Source organism: Phyllobates terribilis, unplaced genomic scaffold, assembly GCF_046119375.1.
Source record: "Phyllobates terribilis strain yellow unplaced genomic scaffold, ASM4611937v1 Scaffold_404__1_contigs__length_1715579, whole genome shotgun sequence".
NCBI lineage: Eukaryota > Metazoa > Chordata > Amphibia > Anura > Dendrobatidae > Phyllobates > Phyllobates terribilis.
The window spans coordinates 791,754-805,800 of NW_027363164.1; the positions used below are offsets into that span (position 1 = coordinate 791,754).

At 44.7% G+C, this 14,047-nt stretch overlaps 10 non-coding genes across 10 annotated transcripts; all 10 read left to right on the forward strand.

Annotated features, from left to right (window-relative positions):
• Positions 1–1,452: 1,452 nt before the first annotated feature.
• On the forward strand, positions 1,453–1,643 carry LOC141225402 (U2 spliceosomal RNA). Its single transcript, XR_012292675.1, has one exon. It is a non-coding gene; the product is annotated as a U2 spliceosomal RNA (small nuclear RNA).
• A 1,115-nt stretch (positions 1,644–2,758) lies between these two features.
• Positions 2,759–2,949, forward strand: LOC141225403 (U2 spliceosomal RNA). The gene has a single exon (XR_012292676.1). It is a non-coding gene; the product is annotated as a U2 spliceosomal RNA (small nuclear RNA).
• Positions 2,950–4,064: 1,115 nt separating this feature from the next.
• LOC141225405 (U2 spliceosomal RNA) lies at positions 4,065–4,255 on the forward strand. The gene has a single exon (XR_012292678.1). It is a non-coding gene; the product is annotated as a U2 spliceosomal RNA (small nuclear RNA).
• A 1,115-nt stretch (positions 4,256–5,370) lies between these two features.
• LOC141225601 (U2 spliceosomal RNA) lies at positions 5,371–5,561 on the forward strand. The gene has a single exon (XR_012292872.1). It is a non-coding gene; the product is annotated as a U2 spliceosomal RNA (small nuclear RNA).
• Positions 5,562–6,679: 1,118 nt separating this feature from the next.
• Positions 6,680–6,870, forward strand: LOC141225406 (U2 spliceosomal RNA). The gene has a single exon (XR_012292679.1). It is a non-coding gene; the product is annotated as a U2 spliceosomal RNA (small nuclear RNA).
• Positions 6,871–7,985: 1,115 nt separating this feature from the next.
• Positions 7,986–8,176, forward strand: LOC141225407 (U2 spliceosomal RNA). The gene has a single exon (XR_012292680.1). It is a non-coding gene; the product is annotated as a U2 spliceosomal RNA (small nuclear RNA).
• A 1,115-nt stretch (positions 8,177–9,291) lies between these two features.
• Positions 9,292–9,482, forward strand: LOC141225408 (U2 spliceosomal RNA). The gene has a single exon (XR_012292681.1). It is a non-coding gene; the product is annotated as a U2 spliceosomal RNA (small nuclear RNA).
• Positions 9,483–10,597: 1,115 nt separating this feature from the next.
• LOC141225409 (U2 spliceosomal RNA) lies at positions 10,598–10,788 on the forward strand. Its single transcript, XR_012292682.1, has one exon. It is a non-coding gene; the product is annotated as a U2 spliceosomal RNA (small nuclear RNA).
• Positions 10,789–11,906: 1,118 nt separating this feature from the next.
• LOC141225410 (U2 spliceosomal RNA) lies at positions 11,907–12,097 on the forward strand. Its single transcript, XR_012292683.1, has one exon. It is a non-coding gene; the product is annotated as a U2 spliceosomal RNA (small nuclear RNA).
• Positions 12,098–13,212: 1,115 nt separating this feature from the next.
• Positions 13,213–13,403, forward strand: LOC141225604 (U2 spliceosomal RNA). Its single transcript, XR_012292875.1, has one exon. It is a non-coding gene; the product is annotated as a U2 spliceosomal RNA (small nuclear RNA).
• The last annotated feature ends 644 nt before the right edge of the window (positions 13,404–14,047 follow it).

Sequence of the window (14,047 nt, forward strand, 5' to 3'; positions counted from 1 at the left end):
ACGTGGACAAGTGCTTGTGGCCAGGGACGGTACATCTCTCTGACGGCACACTGGGTAAACATAGTGGAAGCCGGGACCTAGTCGGACCTTGGGACGGAACACATCCTCCCCACACCGAGGATTGCGGGCCCTAAGTCAGTCAGAGTTGCCCCCACAGTGTACAGCTCCTGCGCATCCTCCTCCTCCTCCTCCTCCTCCTCATGTTCAGCCTCCATCTCAGATATCACCACTAGTGTTGAGCCACCCCCGTAGTGTTCGGGTTCGGTTCGGTTCGTCGAACACCGGGATGTTCGAGGAACTGTTCGTCGAACTGTTCGTCGAACACCTTAGAACACCGTCGAACACCGTTAAAACCAATGGCAGGCAAACAAAAACACATAGAAACACATAGAAAACACCTGCAAAGGTGTCCAAAAGCTGACAAACTGCTCAGAAGACACTCTCTTTAAAAAAGCCGGCCGGCAAATTCAGCAGCGACATACACCGGTACCCGACAATTTAGACAAGAAGGAATAGAGCATCACACATAGATTAGATAGATAGAAACATGTCAGTCACACATATAAGAAGCACAGTGACAGTGTTGGTTACTGCACTTGTCATTTAGTGTAAAGGATTTATTAAAAAAAATATTAGTGTTTTCATGCACCGTCTCTTTAAAAAAGCCGGCCGGCAATTCAGCATCTGTACCCGACAATTTAGAACAGAAAGAATAGAGCTTCACACATAGATTAGATAGATAGAAACATGTCAGTCACATATATAATAAGTACAGTGATAGTGTTGCTTACTGTACTTGTCATTTAGTGTAAAGGATTTATTTAAAAAAATAATAGTGTTTTCATGCACTGTCTCTTTAAAAAAGCCGGCCGGCAATTCAGCAGCGGTACCCGACAATTTAGAACAGAAAGATAGAGCATCACACATAGATTAGATAGATAGAAACATGTCAGTCACATATATATGAAGTACAGTGATAGTGTTGGTTACTGTACTTGTCATTTAGTATTAAAATAAAGGATTTATTATTAAAAAAATTGGCGTGGGGTTCCCCTTAATTTTAGGCTCTAGCGGAGGTTAAGCAGACGGCTGGGGCAGATGTTTGAAGCCTGGGAAGGGAGTAATACCCACGGAGCTTCCCAGGCTACTAATATCAGCCCCCAGCTGAATACATAGCCTTTACTAGCTATTAAAATGGGGGACCCCCCAAAAAAAATGACGTGGGGTCCCCCATAATTTAATAGCTAGCAAAGGCTAGGCAGACAGCTGGGGGCTGATATTAATAGCCCAGGAAGGGAGCCATGAATATTGGCCCCCTCCCAGGCTAGAAACACCAGCCGTCAGCCGCCCCAGAAATGGCGCATTCATAGGATGCGCCAATTCTGGCACTTAGCCACAAATGGACTTTTCAGGATCCTTGGGTGGCTCCGTAGTTTGAAACCAATTCTGGTTATCGCTTCTCGGCCTTTTGGCTAAGATCAAGTGTAGTATCTGTTCTTATCAGTTTAATATCTGATACGTCCCCTATCTGGGGACCATATATTAAATGGATTTTTAGAACAGGGAGATGGAAAAAGAGCTTGCTCTGTCCACTCCACGCATTGACCTGGTATTGCAGTATCTCCAGGACCGGTGCACCCCTTCTTTAATGCAGTTTCTAAAATCAGAAAGAATTGAATTCAATGTTTTTTGTTCATTTTGCTTGTTTGTCGGATTTTGGGATGGACTCTTTGGCTTTGCTTTTCTTCTCCTCATTGGATTTTTCATGTTCAAAGTTGCAGAAGCCAGATTACAAGCTCATTTTGGTTCAACTTCAGCAACTGTGCATTGCATTGCCATGTAATGTGATGCAATGCTATCTTTCTAGCTCTCCCTTTTTACTTCCTTTTGGATAAACAGACATATTAGGCAAGCATTTTGGAGCTTTCACCTAAATAACTACAGGTGGTGAGATAAGCTGCACAATATAATTGACCTTTCAGTATATTGTTGCACACACACCATCTATTTAGCAAATGCCCTTGTTATCAACAGCAGCCTTTTAAACTCACCTGAGCTAACAGGTATGTGCGCTGGTTACTCTGCTGCGCTTAAAATTTCTTTTTTGGTTTGCTACAATGCCTTTTCTGAAACGTTGTCTCCCTCTGCTGGAACACTGACTTCTTTCATTTAATGCCTGCAGACTATAAAAGAGAACCCAACCCAAAAAGTTTGGTTGATTAGTCTGTGGCATTCTGTTAAACTGTTGCTTATGGCGGTCTCTGTGAGCTTCTCAGCGACATTCAGCCAGCCAGGTATCCTGCCTGCAGTAGATGGAATGTGGCAATGGAACGCTGGCTGCGCGTGTCATAATAGGCTCTGAGCCTTTATATACCTGTGCACAGCAGCAGCCACCTTCAGTCTGCTGCTGGACAGCCAGCAGCAGCAGCAGCAGGAGAGGTATGTAATCAGGAGCCCTCCTGCTAAGGGTAGACAGCTGCTCGTTCCACCCCACCCCCCGCCTTAATTGGTTCTCCTCCCTTCCAACGGTGTTGAGGCGGGTGGGAACAGCAGGGGGTGAAGGTGCTGTGTTTAAAGAGGTGGAGTTATGCAGATCTAAAACGCGTGGATTGCAGCAGCAGCAAGCCGAAAAGTGCAGGCATGTAAGGGATCTAGAGGTTGACAACATGTCTTCTTAACGGGAGTCCAGGAGCTCATCTCCACAAATGGACTTTTCAGGATCCTTGGGTGGCTCCGTAGTTTGAAACCAATTCTGGTTATCGCTTCTCGGCCTTTTGGCTAAGATCAAGTGTAGTATCTGTTCTTATCAGTTTAATATCTGATACGTCCCCTATCTGGGGACCATATATTAAATGGATTTTTAGAACAGGGAGATGGAAAAAGAGCTTGCTCTGTCCACTCCACGCATTGACCTGGTATTGCAGTATCTCCAGGACCGGTGCACCCCTTCTTTAATGCAGTTTCTAAAATCAGAAAGAATTGAATTCAATGTTTTTTGTTCATTTTGCTTGTTTGTCGGATTTTGGGATGGACTCTTTGGCTTTGCTTTTCTTCTCCTCATTGGATTTTTCATGTTCAAAGTTGCAGAAGCCAGATTACAAGCTCATTTTGGTTCAACTTCAGCAACTGTGCATTGCATTGCCATGTAATGTGATGCAATGCTATCTTTCTAGCTCTCCCTTTTTACTTCCTTTTGGATAAACAGACATATTAGGCAAGCATTTTGGAGCTTTCACCTAAATAACTACAGGTGGTGAGATAAGCTGCACAATATAATTGACCTTTCAGTATATTGTTGCACACACACCATCTATTTAGCAAATGCCCTTGTTATCAACAGCAGCCTTTTAAACTCACCTGAGCTAACAGGTATGTGCGCTGGTTACTCTGCTGCGCTTAAAATTTCTTTTTTGGTTTGCTACAATGCCTTTTCTGAAACGTTGTCTCCCTCTGCTGGAACACTGACTTCTTTCATTTAATGCCTGCAGACTATAAAAGAGAACCCAACCCAAAAAGTTTGGTTGATTAGTCTGTGGCATTCTGTTAAACTGTTGCTTATGGCGGTCTCTGTGAGCTTCTCAGCGACATTCAGCCAGCCAGGTATCCTGCCTGCAGTAGATGGAATGTGGCAATGGAACGCTGGCTGCGCGTGTCATAATAGGCTCTGAGCCTTTATATACCTGTGCACAGCAGCAGCCACCTTCAGTCTGCTGCTGGACAGCCAGCAGCAGCAGCAGCAGGAGAGGTATGTAATCAGGAGCCCTCCTGCTAAGGGTAGACAGCTGCTCGTTCCACCCCACCCCCCGCCTTAATTGGTTCTCCTCCCTTCCAACGGTGTTGAGGCGGGTGGGAACAGCAGGGGGTGAAGGTGCTGTGTTTAAAGAGGTGGAGTTATGCAGATCTAAAACGCGTGGATTGCAGCAGCAGCAAGCCGAAAAGTGCAGGCATGTAAGGGATCTAGAGGTTGACAACATGTCTTCTTAACGGGAGTCCAGGAGCTCATCTCCACAAATGGACTTTTCAGGATCCTTGGGTGGCTCCGTAGTTTGAAACCAATTCTGGTTATCGCTTCTCGGCCTTTTGGCTAAGATCAAGTGTAGTATCTGTTCTTATCAGTTTAATATCTGATACGTCCCCTATCTGGGGACCATATATTAAATGGATTTTTAGAACAGGGAGATGGAAAAAGAGCTTGCTCTGTCCACTCCACGCATTGACCTGGTATTGCAGTATCTCCAGGACCGGTGCACCCCTTCTTTAATGCAGTTTCTAAAATCAGAAAGAATTGAATTCAATGTTTTTTGTTCATTTTGCTTGTTTGTCGGATTTTGGGATGGACTCTTTGGCTTTGCTTTTCTTCTCCTCATTGGATTTTTCATGTTCAAAGTTGCAGAAGCCAGATTACAAGCTCATTTTGGTTCAACTTCAGCAACTGTGCATTGCATTGCCATGTAATGTGATGCAATGCTATCTTTCTAGCTCTCCCTTTTTACTTCCTTTTGGATAAACAGACATATTAGGCAAGCATTTTGGAGCTTTCACCTAAATAACTACAGGTGGTGAGATAAGCTGCACAATATAATTGACCTTTCAGTATATTGTTGCACACACACCATCTATTTAGCAAATGCCCTTGTTATCAACAGCAGCCTTTTAAACTCACCTGAGCTAACAGGTATGTGCGCTGGTTACTCTGCTGCGCTTAAAATTTCTTTTTTGGTTTGCTACAATGCCTTTTCTGAAACGTTGTCTCCCTCTGCTGGAACACTGACTTCTTTCATTTAATGCCTGCAGACTATAAAAGAGAACCCAACCCAAAAAGTTTGGTTGATTAGTCTGTGGCATTCTGTTAAACTGTTGCTTATGGCGGTCTCTGTGAGCTTCTCAGCGACATTCAGCCAGCCAGGTATCCTGCCTGCAGTAGATGGAATGTGGCAATGGAACGCTGGCTGCGCGTGTCATAATAGGCTCTGAGCCTTTATATACCTGTGCACAGCAGCAGCCACCTTCAGTCTGCTGCTGGACAGCCAGCAGCAGCAGCAGCAGGAGAGGTATGTAATCAGGAGCCCTCCTGCTAAGGGTAGACAGCTGCTCGTTCCACCCCACCCCCCGCCTTAATTGGTTCTCCTCCCTTCCAACGGTGTTGAGGCGGGTGGGAACAGCAGGGGGTGAAGGTGCTGTGTTTAAAGAGGTGGAGTTATGCAGATCTAAAACGCGTGGATTGCAGCAGCAGCAAGCCGAAAAGTGCAGGCATGTAAGGGATCTAGAGGTTGACAACATGTCTTCTTAACGGGAGTCCAGGAGCTCATCTCCACAAATGGACTTTTCAGGATCCTTGGGTGGCTCCGTAGTTTGAAACCAATTCTGGTTATCGCTTCTCGACCTTTTGGCTAAGATCAAGTGTAGTATCTGTTCTTATCAGTTTAATATCTGATACGTCCCCTATCTGGGGACCATATATTAAATGGATTTTTAGAACAGGGAGATGGAAAAAGAGCTTGCTCTGTCCACTCCACGCATTGACCTGGTATTGCAGTATCTCCAGGACCGGTGCACCCCTTCTTTAATGCAGTTTCTAAAATCAGAAAGAATTGAATTCAATGTTTTTTGTTCATTTTGCTTGTTTGTCGGATTTTGGGATGGACTCTTTGGCTTTGCTTTTCTTCTCCTCATTGGATTTTTCATGTTCAAAGTTGCAGAAGCCAGATTACAAGCTCATTTTGGTTCAACTTCAGCAACTGTGCATTGCATTGCCATGTAATGTGATGCAATGCTATCTTTCTAGCTCTCCCTTTTTACTTCCTTTTGGATAAACAGACATATTAGGCAAGCATTTTGGAGCTTTCACCTAAATAACTACAGGTGGTGAGATAAGCTGCACAATATAATTGACCTTTCAGTATATTGTTGCACACACACCATCTATTTAGCAAATGCCCTTGTTATCAACAGCAGCCTTTTAAACTCACCTGAGCTAACAGGTATGTGCGCTGGTTACTCTGCTGCGCTTAAAATTTCTTTTTTGGTTTGCTACAATGCCTTTTCTGAAACGTTGTCTCCCTCTGCTGGAACACTGACTTCTTTCATTTAATGCCTGCAGACTATAAAAGAGAACCCAACCCAAAAAGTTTGGTTGATTAGTCTGTGGCATTCTGTTAAACTGTTGCTTATGGCGGTCTCTGTGAGCTTCTCAGCGACATTCAGCCAGCCAGGTATCCTGCCTGCAGTAGATGGAATGTGGCAATGGAACGCTGGCTGCGCGTGTCATAATAGGCTCTGAGCCTTTATATACCTGTGCACAGCAGCAGCCACCTTCAGTCTGCTGCTGGACAGCCAGCAGCAGCAGCAGCAGCAGGAGAGGTATGTGATCAGGAGCCCTCCTGCTAAGGGTAGACAGCTGCTCGTTCCACCCCACCCCCCGCCTTAATTGGTTCTCCTCCCTTCCAACGGTGTTGAGGCGGGTGGGAACAGCAGGGGGTGAAGGTGCTGTGTTTAAAGAGGTGGAGTTATGCAGATCTAAAACGCGTGGATTGCAGCAGCAGCAAGCCGAAAAGTGCAGGCATGTAAGGGATCTAGAGGTTGACAACATGTCTTCTTAACGGGAGTCCAGGAGCTCATCTCCACAAATGGACTTTTCAGGATCCTTGGGTGGCTCCGTAGTTTGAAACCAATTCTGGTTATCGCTTCTCGGCCTTTTGGCTAAGATCAAGTGTAGTATCTGTTCTTATCAGTTTAATATCTGATACGTCCCCTATCTGGGGACCATATATTAAATGGATTTTTAGAACAGGGAGATGGAAAAAGAGCTTGCTCTGTCCACTCCACGCATTGACCTGGTATTGCAGTATCTCCAGGACCGGTGCACCCCTTCTTTAATGCAGTTTCTAAAATCAGAAAGAATTTAATTCAATGTTTTTTGTTCATTTTGCTTGTTTGTCGGATTTTGGGATGGACTCTTTGGCTTTGCTTTTCTTCTCCTCATTGGATTTTTCATGTTCAAAGTTGCAGAAGCCAGATTACAAGCTCATTTTGGTTCAACTTCAGCAACTGTGCATTGCATTGCCATGTAATGTGATGCAATGCTATCTTTCTAGCTCTCCCTTTTTACTTCCTTTTGGATAAACAGACATATTAGGCAAGCATTTTGGAGCTTTCACCTAAATAACTACAGGTGGTGAGATAAGCTGCACAATATAATTGACCTTTCAGTATATTGTTGCACACACACCATCTATTTAGCAAATGCCCTTGTTATCAACAGCAGCCTTTTAAACTCACCTGAGCTAACAGGTATGTGCGCTGGTTACTCTGCTGCGCTTAAAATTTCTTTTTTGGTTTGCTACAATGCCTTTTCTGAAACGTTGTCTCCCTCTGCTGGAACACTGACTTCTTTCATTTAATGCCTGCAGACTATAAAAGAGAACCCAACCCAAAAAGTTTGGTTGATTAGTCTGTGGCATTCTGTTAAACTGTTGCTTATGGCGGTCTCTGTGAGCTTCTCAGCGACATTCAGCCAGCCAGGTATCCTGCCTGCAGTAGATGGAATGTGGCAATGGAACGCTGGCTGCGCGTGTCATAATAGGCTCTGAGCCTTTATATACCTGTGCACAGCAGCAGCCACCTTCAGTCTGCTGCTGGACAGCCAGCAGCAGCAGCAGCAGGAGAGGTATGTAATCAGGAGCCCTCCTGCTAAGGGTAGACAGCTGCTCGTTCCACCCCACCCCCCGCCTTAATTGGTTCTCCTCCCTTCCAACGGTGTTGAGGCGGGTGGGAACAGCAGGGGGTGAAGGTGCTGTGTTTAAAGAGGTGGAGTTATGCAGATCTAAAACGCGTGGATTGCAGCAGCAGCAAGCCGAAAAGTGCAGGCATGTAAGGGATCTAGAGGTTGACAACATGTCTTCTTAACGGGAGTCCAGGAGCTCATCTCCACAAATGGACTTTTCAGGATCCTTGGGTGGCTCCGTAGTTTGAAACCAATTCTGGTTATCGCTTCTCGGCCTTTTGGCTAAGATCAAGTGTAGTATCTGTTCTTATCAGTTTAATATCTGATACGTCCCCTATCTGGGGACCATATATTAAATGGATTTTTAGAACAGGGAGATGGAAAAAGAGCTTGCTCTGTCCACTCCACGCATTGACCTGGTATTGCAGTATCTCCAGGACCGGTGCACCCCTTCTTTAATGCAGTTTCTAAAATCAGAAAGAATTGAATTCAATGTTTTTTGTTCATTTTGCTTGTTTGTCGGATTTTGGGATGGACTCTTTGGCTTTGCTTTTCTTCTCCTCATTGGATTTTTCATGTTCAAAGTTGCAGAAGCCAGATTACAAGCTCATTTTGGTTCAACTTCAGCAACTGTGCATTGCATTGCCATGTAATGTGATGCAATGCTATCTTTCTAGCTCTCCCTTTTTACTTCCTTTTGGATAAACAGACATATTAGGCAAGCATTTTGGAGCTTTCACCTAAATAACTACAGGTGGTGAGATAAGCTGCACAATATAATTGACCTTTCAGTATATTGTTGCACACACACCATCTATTTAGCAAATGCCCTTGTTATCAACAGCAGCCTTTTAAACTCACCTGAGCTAACAGGTATGTGCGCTGGTTACTCTGCTGCGCTTAAAATTTCTTTTTTGGTTTGCTACAATGCCTTTTCTGAAACGTTGTCTCCCTCTGCTGGAACACTGACTTCTTTCATTTAATGCCTGCAGACTATAAAAGAGAACCCAACCCAAAAAGTTTGGTTGATTAGTCTGTGGCATTCTGTTAAACTGTTGCTTATGGCGGTCTCTGTGAGCTTCTCAGCGACATTCAGCCAGCCAGGTATCCTGCCTGCAGTAGATGGAATGTGGCAATGGAACGCTGGCTGCGCGTGTCATAATAGGCTCTGAGCCTTTATATACCTGTGCACAGCAGCAGCCACCTTCAGTCTGCTGCTGGACAGCCAGCAGCAGCAGCAGCAGGAGAGGTATGTAATCAGGAGCCCTCCTGCTAAGGGTAGACAGCTGCTCGTTCCACCCCACCCCCCGCCTTAATTGGTTCTCCTCCCTTCCAACGGTGTTGAGGCGGGTGGGAACAGCAGGGGGTGAAGGTGCTGTGTTTAAAGAGGTGGAGTTATGCAGATCTAAAACGCGTGGATTGCAGCAGCAGCAAGCCGAAAAGTGCAGGCATGTAAGGGATCTAGAGGTTGACAACATGTCTTCTTAACGGGAGTCCAGGAGCTCATCTCCACAAATGGACTTTTCAGGATCCTTGGGTGGCTCCGTAGTTTGAAACCAATTCTGGTTATCGCTTCTCGGCCTTTTGGCTAAGATCAAGTGTAGTATCTGTTCTTATCAGTTTAATATCTGATACGTCCCCTATCTGGGGACCATATATTAAATGGATTTTTAGAACAGGGAGATGGAAAAAGAGCTTGCTCTGTCCACTCCACGCATTGACCTGGTATTGCAGTATCTCCAGGACCGGTGCACCCCTTCTTTAATGCAGTTTCTAAAATCAGAAAGAATTTAATTCAATGTTTTTTGTTCATTTTGCTTGTTTGTCGGATTTTGGGATGGACTCTTTGGCTTTGCTTTTCTTCTCCTCATTGGATTTTTCATGTTCAAAGTTGCAGAAGCCAGATTACAAGCTCATTTTGGTTCAACTTCAGCAACTGTGCATTGCATTGCCATGTAATGTGATGCAATGCTATCTTTCTAGCTCTCCCTTTTTACTTCCTTTTGGATAAACAGACATATTAGGCAAGCATTTTGGAGCTTTCACCTAAATAACTACAGGTGGTGAGATAAGCTGCACAATATAATTGACCTTTCAGTATATTGTTGCACACACACCATCTATTTAGCAAATGCCCTTGTTATCAACAGCAGCCTTTTAAACTCACCTGAGCTAACAGGTATGTGCGCTGGTTACTCTGCTGCGCTTAAAATTTCTTTTTTGGTTTGCTACAATGCCTTTTCTGAAACGTTGTCTCCCTCTGCTGGAACACTGACTTCTTTCATTTAATGCCTGCAGACTATAAAAGAGAACCCAACCCAAAAAGTTTGGTTGATTAGTCTGTGGCATTCTGTTAAACTGTTGCTTATGGCGGTCTCTGTGAGCTTCTCAGCGACATTCAGCCAGCCAGGTATCCTGCCTGCAGTAGATGGAATGTGGCAATGGAACGCTGGCTGCGCGTGTCATAATAGGCTCTGAGCCTTTATATACCTGTGCACAGCAGCAGCCACCTTCAGTCTGCTGCTGGACAGCCAGCAGCAGCAGCAGCAGGAGAGGTATGTAATCAGGAGCCCTCCTTCTAAGGGTAGACAGCTGCTCGTTCCACCCCACCCCCCGCCTTAATTGGTTCTCCTCCCTTCCAACGGTGTTGAGGCGGGTGGGAACAGCAGGGGGTGAAGGTGCTGTGTTTAAAGAGGTGGAGTTATGCAGATCTAAAACGCGTGGATTGCAGCAGCAGCAAGCCGAAAAGTGCAGGCATGTAAGGGATCTAGAGGTTGACAACATGTCTTCTTAACGGGAGTCTAGGAGCTCATTTCCACAAATGGACTTTTCAGGATCCTTGGGTGGCTCCGTAGTTTGAAACCAATTCTGGTTATCGCTTCTCGGCCTTTTGGCTAAGATCAAGTGTAGTATCTGTTCTTATCAGTTTAATATCTGATACGTCCCCTATCTGGGGACCATATATTAAATGGATTTTTAGAACAGGGAGATGGAAAAAGAGCTTGCTCTGTCCACTCCACGCATTGACCTGGTATTGCAGTATCTCCAGGACCGGTGCACCCCTTCTTTAATGCAGTTTCTAAAATCAGAAAGAATTGAATTCAATGTTTTTTGTTCATTTTGCTTGTTTGTCGGATTTTGGGATGGACTCTTTGGCTTTGCTTTTCTTCTCCTCATTGGATTTTTCATGTTCAAAGTTGCAGAAGCCAGATTACAAGCTCATTTTGGTTCAACTTCAGCAACTGTGCATTGCATTGCCATGTAATGTGATGCAATGCTATCTTTCTAGCTCTCCCTTTTTACTTCCTTTTGGATAAACAGACATATTAGGCAAGCATTTTGGAGCTTTCACCTAAATAACTACAGGTGGTGAGATAAGCTGCACAATATAATTGACCTTTCAGTATATTGTTGCACACACACCATCTATTTAGCAAATGCCCTTGTTATCAACAGCAGCCTTTTAAACTCACCTGAGCTAACAGGTATGTGCGCTGGTTACTCTGCTGCGCTTAAAATTTCTTTTTTGGTTTGCTACAATGCCTTTTCTGAAACGTTGTCTCCCTCTGCTGGAACACTGACTTCTTTCATTTAATGCCTGCAGACTATAAAAGAGAACCCAACCCAAAAAGTTTGGTTGATTAGTCTGTGGCATTCTGTTAAACTGTTGCTTATGGCGGTCTCTGTGAGCTTCTCAGCGACATTCAGCCAGCCAGGTATCCTGCCTGCAGTAGATGGAATGTGGCAATGGAACGCTGGCTGCGCGTGTCATAATAGGCTCTGAGCCTTTATATACCTGTGCACAGCAGCAGCCACCTTCAGTCTGCTGCTGGACAGCCAGCAGCAGCAGCAGCAGCAGGAGAGGTATGTAATCAGGAGCCCTCCTGCTAAGGGTAGACAGCTGCTCGTTCCACCCCACCCCCCGCCTTAATTGGTTCTCCTCCCTTCCAACGGTGTTGAGGCGGGTGGGAACAGCAGGGGGTGAAGGTGCTGTGTTTAAAGAGGTGGAGTTATGCAGATCTAAAACGCGTGGATTGCAGCAGCAGCAAGCCGAAAAGTGCAGGCATGTAAGGGATCTAGAGGTTGACAACATGTCTTCTTAACGGGAGTCCAGGAGCTCATCTCCACAAATGGACTTTTCAGGATCCTTGGGTGGCTCCGTAGTTTGAAACCAATTCTGGTTATCGCTTCTCGGCCTTTTGGCTAAGATCAAGTGTAGTATCTGTTCTTATCAGTTTAATATCTGATACGTCCCCTATCTGGGGACCATATATTAAATGGATTTTTAGAACAGGGAGATGGAAAAAGAGCTTGCTCTGTCCACTCCACGCATTGACCTGGTATTGCAGTATCTCCAGGACCGGTGCACCCCTTCTTTAATGCAGTTTCTAAAATCAGAAAGAATTGAATTCAATGTTTTTTGTTCATTTTGCTTGTTTGTCGGATTTTGGGATGGACTCTTTGGCTTTGCTTTTCTTCTCCTCATTGGATTTTTCATGTTCAAAGTTGCAGAAGCCAGATTACAAGCTCATTTTGGTTCAACTTCAGCAACTGTGCATTGCATTGCCATGTAATGTGATGCAATGCTATCTTTCTAGCTCTCCCTTTTTACTTCCTTTTGGATAAACAGACATATTAGGCAAGCATTTTGGAGCTTTCACCTAAATAACTACAGGTGGTGAGATAAGCTGCACAATATAATTGACCTTTCAGTATATTGTTGCACACACACCATCTATTTAGCAAATGCCCTTGTTATCAACAGCAGCCTTTTAAACTCACCTGAGCTAACAGGTATGTGCGCTGGTTACTCTGCTGCGCTTAAAATTTATTTTTTGGTTTGCTACAATGCCTTTTCTGAAACGTTGTCTCCCTCTGCTGGAACACTGACTTCTTTCATTTAATGCCTGCAGACTATAAAAGAGAACCCAACCCAAAAAGTTTGGTTGATTAGTCTGTGGCATTCTGTTAAACTGTTGCTTATGGCGGTCTCTGTGAGCTTCTCAGCGACATTCAGCCAGCCAGGTATCCTGCCTGCAGTAGATGGAATGTGGCAATGGAACGCTGGCTGCGCGTGTCATAATAGGCTCTGAGCCTTTATATACCTGTGCACAGCAGCAGCCACCTTCAGTCTGCTGCTGGACAGCCAGCAGCAGCAGCAGCAGGAGAGGTATGTAATCAGGAGCCCTCCTGCTAAGGGTAGACAGCTGCTCGTTCCACCCCACCCCCCGCCTTAATTGGTTCTCCTCCCTTCCAACGGTGTTGAGGCGGGTGGGAACAGCAGGGGGTGAAGGTGCTGTGTTTAAAGAGGTGGAGTTATGCAGATCTAAAACGCGTGGATTGCAGCAGCAGCAAGCCGAAAAGTGCAGGCATGTAAGGGATCTAGAGGTTGACAACATGTCTTCTTAACGGGAGTCCAGGAGCTCATCTCCACAAATGGACTTTTCAGGATCCTTGGGTGGCTCCGTAGTTTGAAACCAATTCTGGTTATCGCTTCTCGGCCTTTTGGCTAAGATCAAGTGTAGTATCTGTTCTTATCAGTTTAATATCTGATACGTCCCCTATCTGGGGACCATATATTAAATGGATTTTTAGAACAGGGAGATGGAAAAAGATCTTGCTCTGTCCACTCCACGCATTGACCTGGTATTGCAGTATCTCCAGGACCGGTGCACCCCTTCTTTAATGCAGTTTCTAAAATCAGAAAGAATTGAATTCAATGTTTTTTGTTCATTTTGCTTGTTTGTCGGATTTTGGGATGGACTCTTTGGCTTTGCTTTTCTTCTCCTCATTGGATTTTTCATGTTCAAAGTTGCAGAAGCCAGATTACAAGCTCATTTTGGTTCAACTTCAGCAACTGTGCATTGCATTGCCATGTAATGTGATGCAATGCTATCTTTCTAGCTCTCCCTTTTTACTTCCTTTTGGATAAACAGACATATTAGGCAAGCATTTTGGAGCTTTCACCTAAATAACTACAGGTGGTGAGATAAGCTGCACAATATAATTGACCTTTCAGTATATTGTTGCACACACACCATCTATTTAGCAAATGCCCTTGTTATCAACAGCAGCCTTTTAAACTCACCTGAGCTAACAGGTATGTGCGCTGGTTACTCTGCTGCGCTTAAAATTTCTTTTTTGGTTTGCTACAATGCCTTTTCTGAAACGTTGTCTCCCTCTGCTGGAACACTGACTTCTTTCATTTAATGCCTGCAGACTATAAAAGAGAACCCAACCCAAAAAGTTTGGTTGATTAGTCTGTGGCATTCTGTTAAACTGTTGCTTATGGCGGTCTCTGTGAGCTTCTCAGCGACATTCAGC